The 14,656-nt window shown below is 43.7% G+C and overlaps 1 long non-coding RNA gene across 2 annotated transcripts in view; it reads right to left on the bottom strand.

The window, feature by feature from the left end:
* The window catches only part of LOC144805532 (uncharacterized), a 61,244-nt gene extending 47,970 nt beyond the window's left edge, over window positions 1-13,274 (bottom strand). For both annotated transcript variants that reach the window (XR_013605534.1, XR_013605535.1), the window contains exons 1-2: window positions 13,141-13,274; window positions 10,458-10,576 (exon numbers count right to left, since the gene is read on the bottom strand). This is a non-coding gene — a long non-coding RNA (uncharacterized LOC144805532). The remainder of the gene's footprint in view (window positions 1-10,457; window positions 10,577-13,140) is intronic.
* Between the last annotated feature and the right edge of the window lie 1,382 nt (window positions 13,275-14,656).

The following is a 14,656-nucleotide window of genomic DNA, read 5'->3' as shown; positions in this document are numbered from 1 at the left end:
TAGGAAGAGTCAAAGACAAAGAAGGGCCGAGAAAGGGAGAGACCCCCTGGTGATGCCCATTATACCAGCTGAAAATCCATGGGAGACAGACAGAAATTTCCACGCTGCACAACGAGTGGACCCTGTCCTTCAGGAGGCATTGAATAAGGCATTTGAAGAGGAAGATCCACAACATGTATGTTCTTATTTCTGTACTAAAAACGGTCTATTGTACAGAAAAGGCGATTCTAATCAGAAAGCTCAATTGTTAGTCCCAGAGCCTTTCCGAGATAAAGTATTATACCTTGCTCATAGTCATCTCCTGGGAGGGCACTTTGGGGCTGAGAAAACAGAGAAAAACATCTTAGAGAAATTCTATTGGCCAGGGATATATCAGCAGGTTAAGCAATATTGCAGAGAATGTCCCATTTGTCAGAGGCACAGCCGTTATCACCCACCCAGGGTACCACTACTTCCCCATCCCATCATTGATTATCCTTTCCATCGCGTTGGCATGGATATCATTGGTCCCTTGCTACCATCCAGAAGTGGGTGCAGATATGTCCTTGTCATTGTAGATTATGCTACCAGATTCCCTGAGGCTATACCCCTTCGCCGACCAGACACTGCCAATATCGCCAAGGCTATGATTGGGTTGTTCTCAAGGGTGGGATTCCCAAAGGAGATTCTAACCGATCAAGGAACACTCTTTGTTTCCAAAATGATGAAAGACATATGTACACAGTTAGGGGTCAAACAAATCAGAACTGTGGCCTATCACCCACAAACGGATGAGTTGGTGGAAAGATATAACGCCACCACTAAGGCCACCCTAAAACAACTGTTGGCCCTAGAAGCTAGGAAATGGGAAGACATCCTGCCTTTAGCTTTATTCGCCATTAGGTGTAAGGAACAGAAAAGCACTGGATACTCCCCTTTTGAATTGTTATATGGTCACAGACCTCGTACATTGCTTGATATGGCCCAAGAACAATGGGAAAGAGAACCGGACAACACGAGATCGCTTCCTGAATATGTCTCAAACTTAAAGACCCATTTGAGACAAATCAGGGAGATAGTTCGAAGCAACCTGGAAAATGCACAGATTGCCCAAAAGACCCAATATGACAAAGGAGCCAAACATAGGTTGTTTCAAGTGGGGGACCACGTACTACTTATGATGGCTTCCTCAGACCAAAAGCTTTTGGGACAATGGCAAGGACCCTATAAGGTTATCCAACAGGTAACCCCGGTGACTTACCGTATCGAAACAGATTCCAATTAGAAAATATCCCTCAGGGATTATCTTTCATCTGATAACCCTTATGATTACCAAAGTTATTTAATTAACCATTTACTACGCATGGCATCACAACCACAAAGGTTCAAACGTAATCTACGACAGCTTAACTGCTAGGTCTATTTAGAAGATACCTCCGACAGGAAAAACCATACCTATACTTCCGAAACTGCAGACCTGGTATTAACCTCATCGCCTGGACCCTCCATGACCATACAATTGAAGAAGTATACCTTAGCAGGGAACCTCTTCAGAACAGATAGACAAAGAAGTCGGAAGACCCGCAAGGATAAGCCGACATGGATGGAAGATACCGAAGTATGTCCAGACCCAATGCAAGGAGTATTGATTACCCAGCTAACCTATCCAAAAATGCTGCAAAAAACTTCAAACATAACACCTTAAGAAAAAATCCGGACACTCTATTCGTTGACCCTTACTTTGATAGAGATAAGGGCGCTATGATGAATGATCTGATATTCTACACTGGCAAAACGGCAAAATGGCGTAATGCCTTGACTAAAACGCTATTCACGAAAGCTATAAAAAACATACCACATGGCACTAAAATAACGATCTCACTAACTAAAAGAAGCAATACTGATCCTTACATTACTCTATATAAAACGGGAATAGTTCTGATACAAGCAGCTAACAGAGAACTCGAGAAATTTAAGATAACTTTCAAAACCCTGAAGGAATCCATTGAAGGTACAAGCCACCAACAACACATGACCCCACCAGTTGTCACTCCCGACCTCAACGACCCTATCACCTCTAACTCGAACCAACCGGGCGTCCAGGACAATCTAACAGCTAATTCCAGAGATGTCACGGGATTTGGAAGTGCACTACCAGAGATTATGATAGAAGGGATCACGGAGTCTACCAACATTGGTAACAGAATGAAGAATCTGGCCCTAAGCGAAGAGCAGATGCTGCCAGCTCAAAACGCCCCCACGCCTGAAGTTACTACCTCAGCTCCAAGAAAAACTCCCGATGAAGATAACCACGCCCTTCCACATCAACCTGGGAATGTGAGTCTTGAATATCACAGTGCCTTACCCATAGATTCACCCCCTACACCACTCAACCTAGGGATCATTGAGCACACCTGCAATAGAGTCAAGAATGCCAACGAAATGAAGGACAAAAAAGAAAGATCTGTGGTAAGGAGAATGAACCAACTTTGGAGGAAAACAAAATGTAGAACACAGACAAGCAGGGCTACTGCAATTAAGATAACCTCACGACTTCAGAATGAAGTTAAAGAGCTCCAGAAACTAGTAGGTAACTTGGTACAAGTCTCGTCGAAATTCTCACAGACAATTGAGAAAATATGGGAGATGACGTTAGGAACCCACGCTAAAGTTTCTCACATCCAGAATGTTGTACTCAGGCCCAACAGACCAAACAGAACCGATCCTTTATCAAATGAAGAAGCCTCGGCCTTACTCAGATCTTATGAACTACCGATCCATGGAAGAGAGGAGAGTATCAAATTAGTACCTATTGACTCCAACAGATCGTCCAGAAAGAATAACAGAAAAGCTATCCACAACAACCTACGACACATCCAGGTAACGGCAACTGAATCTGATCATGGCAAAGTCCCGAACTCACACGAACCCCTGAAATGCCTGCTATTAAACTGTCGTTCGGCAACGAAACATGCATCTGATATAGCTGCTCTCATCATTAAAAAGCAAATCGACCTGGCCGTCCTTACTGAAACTTGGCTCAGTGAATCATCTTCACCTAACTTAGATCTCCTAGTTCCTCCTCAATATAACATTGTCAGATTAGACAGGCCTAAGAAAGTGGGAGGAGGTATAGCTTGCATCCATAGGTCTGAGATTGAGGTCAGCCAATTCCAATCTGACCCCCTGGAGTCTTGTGAATACCTTGGTCTTAATATAAGATCAGCAAACAACCAAAGATGCAACATGCATGCTTTCTACCACCCTCCTGGAGATAACGCAAAGTTCTCAGAGCAACTCATGAAGATCATAACAACCAACTCTAACCCTGATGCCCTCAATATATTCCTTGGTGACTTTAACCTCCACTGGGAGGACGACAATGACAAACTACTTAACTCACTTAAAGACTTCCTCATCGAACTAAACCTTACACAAGCTTGCACATATCCCACTCACTCACAAGGAGGGATCCTAGACTGGATTATTTCAAGGAATAAAGGACTTCAATTCTCGCTATTGACCCGTGCGATTGGTCCGATCATCACACCATAACTTTCGCGATAACCACAATGAAAAAGGGCAGGACCACACAACCCTGCAAGGCCAAAAAATTGGTCCGAGACACAAAAGAGCCTTTTATCAGATGGATCCCCTCCCGGTTACCGCCTGACACACACCAGTAGTCAGAGTATCTAAATTCGAAGATATCTCGCAATCAAGAAGGCAGATTACTAAGACATAAGTGCCTTTTACGTGATCATTATTATGGAACATATCGTTTCTAATTAGTCACATATGGATTAACCAGTGTCTCTCTCTTATATAACCATACAGCACATGAATATAAGTCCAGACCTAATGTCAATTATTACGATTGAATCGAGCCCTAAGCCCTGAAGAGTCGTGTTGACTCAACTGTACACGACGAAACACGTGTCGGCTTTGTATGACATTCCTCAAGTCTGGAGAGAATAAACCATCTTCTTGCTGTGACTAAGAACACACTAAAGAATCTGCTTCTGTTTCCTTGAATACTCACCAGTCATTGTACTGTTTATGTGATACCTTATTGTAGTTGCGAGAGCAAAACTGTATATACATGTTTAGTCCTTTGACTTTTTTAGACGGTTAAGGGTGTTTTTCCGCCTGCTCTTCACGCACTACACACTAACCTGTCACTCCACACTCTGTAACGTATTAACTGAGGCAGTGCGCCCGAGAGATCTGAAATTCTAAAAACCCCTTTCAAGTTTTTCACAAAAGAGGCCAATATTGAGCTACTGGTGGAGAGATGTGAGAAAGGCTTGAAGCCACCAAACAACAGACTGAATGTCAGCGAGTTAACGGAGCACTACCTAACGTCAATAGGAAATATCGTCAATGACACCATGCCACAGACAATGAAAAGAGTATCCGAGAAACCCAAAAATCCGTGGTTCAGTGAGTCACTAAATGAGGACAGGCGCAAATTGAGAATGGTCGAAAGGAAATGGAGGCAACATCCCTCCTCTCCCGAGCTCATTGCCCTCAGGAATACAAGAAGACAATATAACAAGAAGATAATTAAATCCAAAAAAGATTTTATAAAAGCCGAACTTGACAATGCCTCAAACAGACCACGGAAACTCTTTGAGATTTTAAAACAACAGTCCAATAAGCTAGCTAAAACAGTTCACGAGAACCCAAAAACTCCCTTAAGCTGTGAGGAATTCTCTACATTTTTCACGGAAAAAACCAAACTGCTTGAAGTGGAGCTCTCAACTGCCGCAACTAACATCTCAACCCTTATCTCACCTACAAAAGAGGCCAATGAGCCAACAGAAAGTCCCCAAACGAAAAATAAGGCAAAGTGGGACACATTCGATCTCTATGACCAAGATAAGATCACCAAAACGCTAATGGAAATAAGACCGAACAACCACTATCTAGACCCCCTACCGGGAAAGTGCGTAAGAGTAATCAGCCATACCCTAGTTCCGATCTGGACTGAGATAATAAATGCCTCACTTACCCAAGGGACACTGCCAGACTGCCTAAAAACTGGTCAAGTCGTGCCCATCATCAAAAAACCTACAGCGGACGCAACTGACCCGAACAATTATCGACCAGTGACCAACATACCTTTATTGGCCAAAATTATCGAGAAATGCGTACAAAGCCAACTGAGTCAACACATCGCTAAGTTCTCATTACTAGATGATTGCCAATCCGGATTCAGAGCTGGGCTTAGTACTGAAACTGCGATCCTGCACATCGTGGACGACGCCTTACAAGCCCTAGACAGAAATCAAGCATGCCTATTGATTCTCCTAGACCTGTCATCTGCATTTGACACGGTAAATCATGAAATGCTGTTGACCAGGCTACAAGAAAGAATGGGCTTGTCGGGAATTGTGCTGAATTGGTTTAGATCTTTCTTGCAGAATAGGACCCAGCGTTTCCTGGTCAATCAAACGACCTCTTCCCCTTGTCCTACTACCGTCGGGGTCCCACAAGGTTCAACATTATCACCAGATCTATTCAACCTATATGTTGAACCTCTCACGGAGATCCTGCGGGGATCACAGATACCCTATCACATGTATGCAGACGACACGCAAATATACATAAAGATCGCCTCCCGTGATGACATTGACCTAATGAACAAGACACTAAAGAGAGCCCTACAGTGGTTAACCTCGAACCATCTGAAACTAAATGCCCATAAAACAGAATTCCTGTTAATCTCACCGACAAAGAACCGTCTTGAGGTAAAGGAACTGACGAAACTGGTGACAGCACTGAACTGCACCCCGACCCTAGTTAAGACAGCAAAGTCACTTGGAATTACCTTGGATGAGAACCTTGACATGAAGGAACACATAAACTTGATGGCCAAGGGTGCCCGCTTCCATCTGAACTATCTAAGGAAATTGAAACCATACATCTCAAAGACTGACCTAAAACTGGCTGTACAATCCCTAGTTATTTCGAGGATTGAATACGGTTGCACTACGTTAGCGGGTCTACCCAAAACATCCATAGCACCGCTAAAAGCCTGTCTCAATGCAGCGGCAAGACTGATTACGGGATCGAGGAAATTCGACCACATATCTCCTCATCTGAAGACACTAAACTGGCTACCCTATGAAGCCAGAATTCAAATGAAGATTGCCTGTATTACCCACAGAGCAGTTCACTACAACATGCCGAGATACCTTGCCAAGAAAATTAAGCTATCGGGATGCAACAGACCAACGAGAAGCGCCAAAGAACTGCTATTGAGGCCAGCCTTCTTCCGTAAGAAAAAGACCTACAACCGAGCGTTCTCAGGAGCCGCCCCCAGAGTCTGGAATTCATTGCCTCCGAACATCAGGAAGATTAAAAACTTGATATCTTTCAAACGCGAACTGAAGAACCACTTGATGAGCAAATACCTTTCTTAGGGAAGATTACTGATTACGGATGAGATTATCCTCACCAAAGAGAGACGGCCTCGACTGGAACTTCCTGAGGATCAATTATCTGTTAACAGATTGATTTCTTGTTTATACATTGGCCACACACATTAGTACTACCTTAAATCAAAGGGATCCGATATCTGTAACTATCAGACAATACGATATACCCTCTACCTCACTTTGTTTTATTGCCTAGGATCCCGAATACATAGCAACACTTTTTACACCTTAATGCTATTCATTCATATGATATTTACACTGTTATGCTATACAACCCTACCTCACTCACTTCCTAATGTTAATTGGATAGGCTGAAGAACCCTTACTTATAATCCCTCTTACAGCATATCTCCTTATAACTTATACTCGTGTATATCTGCTGCTACAATTGCCTACATAATGTCTGTAATTTATCCTATATGTGAAGCGCTCTGATACCCACGGGTCTTGTTCGCGCTATACAAAACTCTATAAATAAATAAATAAATCCCAAATATATCATGTTAATTGCTGAAAAAGTGGGAAGGAATGGTCCCTATTTCGGTAAACACTGCGGAACCTCAAACTCCTTTGTTCCATCAGTGTATTGATCATGAGTTGCCCTCTTCTTTAAAAGAAGGATTGACACGGTCGGATGCGGCTGAATGTTGACGCGGCACCGACAATGCTATGATACTGTAAAATACCTTATCTTGATGCAACAATAAAAACAAATAAAAAAAAAAAAAAAAGAAGGATTGACCAAGGCTTTAGAACCTCTTACCCCTGTTTTTTCTAAATCTCCCGGGAAAACCACTCTCATTGAGCACACCATCAAAACAACCATAGGTAAACGAGTTAGGTTACGGCCATACCGTATAACGGAATCTCGTCGGCAGACCATAAAAGAAGAAGTACAGAAAACGATACAAATGGATATTATAGAACCATCCAAAAGTGAATGGAATTCTCCCATCATGCTCGTGCCGAAGCCAGATGGCTCAGTAAGATTCTGCATAGACTTCCGAGAAGGAAATAAAATCTCTGAGTTTGACACCTATCCCTTTCCCCGAGTGGATGAAATGGTGGAGAGAATAGGAAGAGCAAAGTATATTAGTACACTAGATTTATGTAAAGGGTACTGGCAGATACCGCTCAAAAAGGAAGACAGAGAGAAAACAGCCTTCTCAACCCCTGATGGGTTATACCATTTCAAAATGCTCCCATTTGGTTTACATGGGGCCCCCGCCACCTTTCAGAGAGCCATGAACATGATACTGAGACCTCATGAAAATTATGCAGGGGCCTATATTGACGATATCGTGATATATAGCGATACCTGGGACCAGCATCTGTCACACCTATTCCAAGTCGTTCAGAAGTTAGGATCACATGGATTGAAAATAAATCCAGCGAAAAGTCACTTGGCTGCTCAGACGGTCAGATATCTAGGATATCTATTAGGAGAGGGAGTCATAAGACAACAAACGTCTAAACAAACAGCCATTGCACAGATGCCTTTACCCAGAACCAAAAAATACTTAAGAGCCTTCCTTGGGCTGTTGGGTTACAATAGATGATTCATTCCTGGGTTCTCACAGATGGCAGCTCCACTAACTGATCTCCTACAAAAAAATAGCAGAACCGAAGAGATCTTAAAGTCTCCTCCCCCGAAAGTGTTGCACTCCTTTGAGTCCCTGAAAAACGCACTAACTTCAGAGCATGTCTTGATCAGCCCCTGACAATTCCCGTCCCTTTATATTACAAACAGACGCCTCCGATCAGGGACTAGGAGCCGTTTTATCCCAAGAGACTTCACAAAGGGAAAAAACAATTCTCTACATTAGTCGTAAGCTCTTTCCTCGTGAGAAAAATTATGCCACCATTGAGAAACAGGCCCTCACTATTAAATGGGCCATAGAGTCCTTACGATACTATTTGGAAGGTAGAAAATCCACCCCCTTTACTGATCATGCACCGTTAGAATGGTTAGCCAGGAATAAGGGACACAACGAGAGGGTACTCAGGTGGTTTCTCTCCCTCCAACCCTTTAGGTTTCACACTAGACACAGAAAAGGGAAAGAACAAGGAAATGCGGATTACCTGTCTAGATATCCCCAAATTCCAAACCCTAGAAGAAGGACAGCAAGGGAAAGGGGATGTGAGAAGGACCCGGGGACTGAGGAGAGACTTACCGGACTAGCACCGGGCAGAGATACACAATCACGGGTTCTGTCTCAGCGACGGCACACAGGACTTCCACAACCATACTCCTCTACAGTTTCTCTGCAGGAACGCATCGGTCGGTGTAACCCGGAAGTGACCCCTACGCAAGTAGGAAGTACTCGGGAGGAACCAATGAAAATTGGCGGGGTTCAGAGGACAACAGCAGAGAGTGGTGGCGCGAAAGGAGTGGAGGAACGCCGAAGAAGTGAAGAGCGGAGAGAAGACGCGGGACCCGATACACCGGACGCCAGAACACCAGGGAGCCAGGAGGACGGAGAAGAAAGCTGGTGCGAGGACTGGTGGTGTCCGGAGGAGGCTGGGGAGTGGCCGCAACTCTGGAGAGTTGGGGCAGAGCCTGTGAGTAATACCGTCTCAAGGGTATTAGAAAGGGGTGAAGCGGGAGGGAGTGCAGGGTGGGACTAGTTATAGAAGATTGCTAAATGTCTTCATGGTCCGACCCTATTGAAACCAAACAACAGTAGTTTTGTAAATACATGAACCTGTGAAAGCCTCACCATCTTGACAACGTCTATACTTTCGAGCACTCTTGTACCTTTCCCTAAGCACGTTAAAACAGACCCCTTTTTCCCCCCTCCTCCCTGTTCCAAAAACTCAGTTTGGGCTCTGCGGTCCTTTCCTCATCTCAATCTTGCACAAACCCAACCCAGAGCCCAACGGTGTGGTGAAGGAAGAGAAAACCCAACCTCAATAGAGCTTTATACTTACGGTTCCCTCATTTGTTTTTGTCATCCTCCTATGAGCCTCCGGGAAGACCACGGTGGTAACCAGGATAAGGAGAACAAGACAACACCTCTACCTGTGTCGACCCCCTCCAGCTCATCACCGAAGTCGTCCGACGAGGAGGAACCCAAGGGACAATCAAGTCACCAAATCACAATCCCTTCTGTTCTTAATAAATCACCTACTTTTAAACCACTTATTCAGCCTCCTCGTCTGTATATCTAACCTGCCCTCCCACAGGGCCGTATTAAGTCAAAATTTTTAAACAGAGCCAAGTCAAATAGGGAAGCAAGAGAGCTGACTAAGCCATCAGTAAGAACTCATCAGTTAACAAAGTCGTGCCTGGGCGTGGAACCTTATTTGTGTCTTATTTACAATCCTCAAGACAGATTTCTCATGACCAGTTTCAGGCTAGATTTGTTACAGCATACTTTGGCGGTTCCTGCAGGGTATACAAAGCATTTGGAGAGTAAGGGCTCCTGTGGCTGCGACCAACAGTCTCCACAGGATACGCTCCATTTGGTCCTACTATGCCCATTTCACGCTTACCCTAGGCGACTATTTTTAAAAGGTATTTTAAGGAAGGACAAGTTCAAACAAGCTAAGGTGGCCCTACTGTTTCTGAAATTGTCAGTAGAACTTTAACGCTTTTCTGTGTAGTAAATCTTCTAAGATTAGCGATGAAACTCAGAACCAGTAGAGGGGAGGAATAATGGTCCTGTGTGTTCAATATTTGCTCTGATTTGCACTATACTTTGGATGAAACATTTTTAACCGGGTACCTCCTTGTCATTTCTATAGGATGATCCCCATGCCAAATCATTTATATTTTATGTATTGTTGTTAAACAGGTTTTTAGTATGGTTTTTATAATGTATGAGATATTGTTTTTTAACACAGAACCTTTATGGTATTGCTTATGCCGAATAAAGTATATTTTGAATTGAATTGATTGTGTTTTATTTTAACAAATGTACATAGCAGATATTGGTGCTTGCTTGTTTCACAAAAATGATCGGATACCTGCCTCGGAGCGCACTTCTTACAGACGAGTATGGGGTTATCATGTTGCTGCTACAAGCTCCTTACCTGTGTGAGTTTTCGGGATCGATGCAGGGGGCAGACCCAAACCAGCCACACATAGAGATCAATGACAAATACTGAAGAATTAACTGAGCTTCCAAGCTGGTGACCATTACTTAATTGACCTTGAAAATAAAAGACACGTTTTAGTATCCTGGTGACTCATGACCATAAAAAACAAAGATTATAAATTCAATATTGTGTCAAATACTTCAAAAATGGAACTGGATGTGCTGAATCCTGATGTTGTCCTAGGTCATGTGTGACACCTTCCACCACTATTGCTTATGGGACTTGTAGTTTGATTTTCCTCATTAAAAGGATGGGCTCTAAAGTCTCAGTGTTCTAAGCGATGTTGGTTAAAATCAGAGGCCTGACGGAGGGTGAAGCATGACATGGCTCTGCTTAGCAGTGAGATGAATGACAGTTCCCCAGCCCTTCCATTCTTTGACAGACAGAGGCTCGTTGGCCGTTCATATTTTTTTGCAACGACAAAGAAACTTTTATTGTAGCTTCTGTCAACTGAAGAGATAAAACTCCTGGGCATGTTTAATTAACTACTGACAAACATGAACAATCAAGAACATGAGTTTCTGGAAAACTATCAAGCACCCAATCAGAATCAGCCGCCCTTCACACCCAGGAATTCTTGAGGCTTGGCTTTGGAGAGGATGAATTGCACGTGGTATAAGCAGTGGCGGTTGGTGCATAGGGGCGAATGGGGCCTTGTCCCACTGGCCTCGGGAGTCAGGCGGGCAGGAAGACAAGAGAGACACGTACCATACGCACGCGATGCAGCAGCGTCAAATCAATGAACTGCTCACTGACCCGTGTGTCACAAATTAAATTCAGTCAGTCTGACTCTGACTGTTTTGGTTTTTTTTCGTCAAGGGACGGACGATGACGAGGGCACAGCAGGTCAGAGACCTCCTGCGCATGTGCTGGCCAGGGCGAGGAATATTGCTCGCCCTGGAAGCACATGCGGCAAGAGTGATGTCACCATGAAGGGAGTGGCGTAATAAAGGGGAAAATGCCTGGTTTCAAATAGGTACAAAAGGGGGTGGTGATGGACGGAGCATCTGAACCAATCAAACACTCACACCCAGTCAACAGCTCTGGGTTTAATCCATCACCGTTCTTTAGCCCACTCTGCCACCCAGGTTCAGACATGGCCATATGCAAATCAGTCTGACCCTGTTCCTCATGGGAACAGTCCAGCCCGAACTGCCAAGCCATGCCTTCCCTGGACCAGAAACAAGCTTCCTAGGACCGGTTTCTGGCATTTCAGCTGAACAAAGCGGTCCATCACCAACCCCTTTTGTACTGCTTTGTTCGCCATAAGTTGGCAGGGTATGCTCGGACATAAGTCCCTTGCTCACTTTGCCACTGGATTCAAGCAAGCCTGTCTGAAGACGGCTGAAATGCCAGAGACCGGTCCTAGGAAGGTTGTATCTGGAGCGGAGACACCCGCGAGCAGCAGGTTAACAGCAGCAGCATGTGCGCACTTCTCTTCTTCTGCTTTGTTTTCCTGCCCCGAGGAAAGGGATGGCTGATTTAATTTAACTACAGTAGATGCGGCTTCATTTTGCATACGTTATGCCACTTGATTGGTAAAAGAAAGAAATGAAATACCACTATCCCAAATGTTGGCAGGTGTAGCTGTGACGTTAAATGGGAGCTGTGTTGATGTGTGTGACTGTGTCTCCAGTTCCATGTTTGCATTGAGTAAAAGACAGCCTGTTTCTGTTTACCAATCTATGTACAAGCATTTTTAATGCAATAGGTCTCGCAATTACACGAGTTTAAGCTATTTGTATTGTAAATGACAATGCCTTTTATTTATGTTTTAAAAACAAATCAAAAATAAAAGGCATTGTTATTTGTAATGTCAATAGCTCAAACTCGTGTAAATGCGAGACCTATTGCATTGCAAATGATTGTTTTGTAAAAGCGCCCCATACTGCTCTTTCACTTTAATGGCCACCCACCCCTTCCTTTAGACACGGCTCGTCTAAGAAAAGGGGCCCGTCCAACATTAAAGTTAATGCGCTGCATGGGCGTTTTTACAAACAGGCATTTGCAATGCAATAGGTGTCGCATTTACGAAACTCTGGTAAATACGAGACCTATTGCATTGCAAATGCTAGTTTCAATTTACCATGAGCAATATCGACCTTTTTAAAACAAACTCTTTTCCATGTGCACCTTTTGCATTTTCGTGCTAAAGCAATACATATATTTTTGATAAAACAAAGAGGGTGGCACATAACTCAGCAGGCCACAGGTTGGTCATTTAGACTCAAATGTGCAAATGGCTGGTCAATACACATGTCCAGCGCTTACAAATCCAAGGGCGTGAACACACATCTTTTTCTGAGTTGGGGCAATGCACCAGTGAGAAAAGACCAGGTAGAATGTACTACTTTTCACAGTTCTCCCATTAGAATCTAAATAATGTTGATAACTATGCAGTGTAAACATCTTGTAGAGTTAAGCACTTACAGGAAATAGGCCCCAGAGCTGTGAACACTGTCACAACTAATGTGCTTACACCATTTGCTTTGTGGAAACATTCAGCTATTTTTTATAACGAATTTCTGTAAGAAATAACACTAGAATCAGTTCCTATTGTAAACATTTTGTTACATTAAGCAGAAAAAATGAGAAGACAGAATGCACTCAACTATACCTCGAACAAGAAGCTAGGTGCTTTGAAATTCCGTTTAACAGTGTCCACTCTTAACACACCCGCCATGGAGCACCCTGAGGAACTGGAAACTTAGACACCTTGTCCCAGACCCACCTGGACACCCAGGGACCTGTCAATGGCGCCTGTGCCAAACAACCTATCAGTGCGGGCTAGAGGCTTTGCTTAACTACGCATGCGCTGGCGACAGACAGGCCTGAAGATTGCCTATTGATTAACAACTGCGCATGCGCGGAGGACTGGCACAACGTTCCCGCTGCGCAGCACCAAAGCGAGGGTTACTGGTGGTCTGGTGGGTGAACAACTGCGCATGCGCGGCGGACAGATAGGGCTTTCGGGCCTAGTTTTAACCGCTGCGCATGCGCAGAGAACAGACCCCGCTCTCAGACCTTGTATGACCAGCTGCGCATGCGTGGAGGACAGACTTTGCCCCTGTACCGGAGCACGAGAGGTCATCGAATGAAGTGCATTGGAAGACATAAATATCAGACATTTCTATATTTTGAACAACGAGAAGCTCTAAACCTAATTTGAAAATAATGAGAAACTACTGTAATGAAAGGTCACTAACCTACAACCTCTTTGCAGACTCTGCTGCTACTTTCATGTGTGTGTGTTGCACACACTCATGTCAGCGTCTGCTCCACCACTGACGTAGCTTCCTGCTGCGGTGTCTGTTCATACTTTCGTTTTAGTGTTTTCTGGCCTGCAGCTGATTGTCATTTCCGTGTCTGCAGTGCTGATACTTTCCACTCTGTATTTATCCAATTTCAATAAAATTGATTATAATTCATTTCATTTCTGTGTATGTGGATAGCCTCCTTTCAGCATTTAATAAACTTTCATTTAATTGTTTATTCCTGTTTTTAATTCAGTGTCTGCTGACACGGGTTATTCCTCTTAATACCGCGGCATTCACTTCAGTGTGCACTGACACCTTGCCGTGTCTGCAATCACTAAATATATATTTTTTATAAAATATATTTTTTTTATATGTTGGATTGCTCGGTGTGCAATTTCTTAAAAGCGCTTCTTAAAACTCCGCGCAAACCCCGAGAAAAGGACTCTGGCTGAGGGTGTCCTATGTTAGTATTTAGGGGAAACCAGTCGATTCTGTTAAGGGGCTAAGCTTAATTTGCAGTTCTGTGAACAGTTACTGTATATTTTTATTCTGATTATTATATTTCTATTCTGATTCTTCGTATGTGCAGAATGTGAACAGTGGATCAGTAAGAAAGAGGCGGACTTCCTGATGAAAAAAGATCCCAGGGTCCCCTATTTTTACATTCTGCCTAAAATTCATAAAGACACGAGACCGGTCCCTGGACGACCGATAGTATCTGGGATCGATTCAGTCCTTGAACCACTTTCACAATTCTGTGATCATTTTTTACAACCCTTAGTGAGATGCATTCCTTCGTTCATCCAAGACACTTATGATGTCTTGCGCATGTTGGACACAGTCCAAAACAACAGCCAAATCAATCTCCTGATGACT

This window comes from Lissotriton helveticus, assembly GCF_964261635.1.
Source record: "Lissotriton helveticus chromosome 1_1 unlocalized genomic scaffold, aLisHel1.1 SUPER_1_unloc_13, whole genome shotgun sequence".
Taxonomy (NCBI): Eukaryota; Metazoa; Chordata; class Amphibia; order Caudata; family Salamandridae; genus Lissotriton; species Lissotriton helveticus.
Note: the sequence above shows the minus strand (reverse complement) of the source record. Positions and strands in the feature narration are given on the sequence as shown.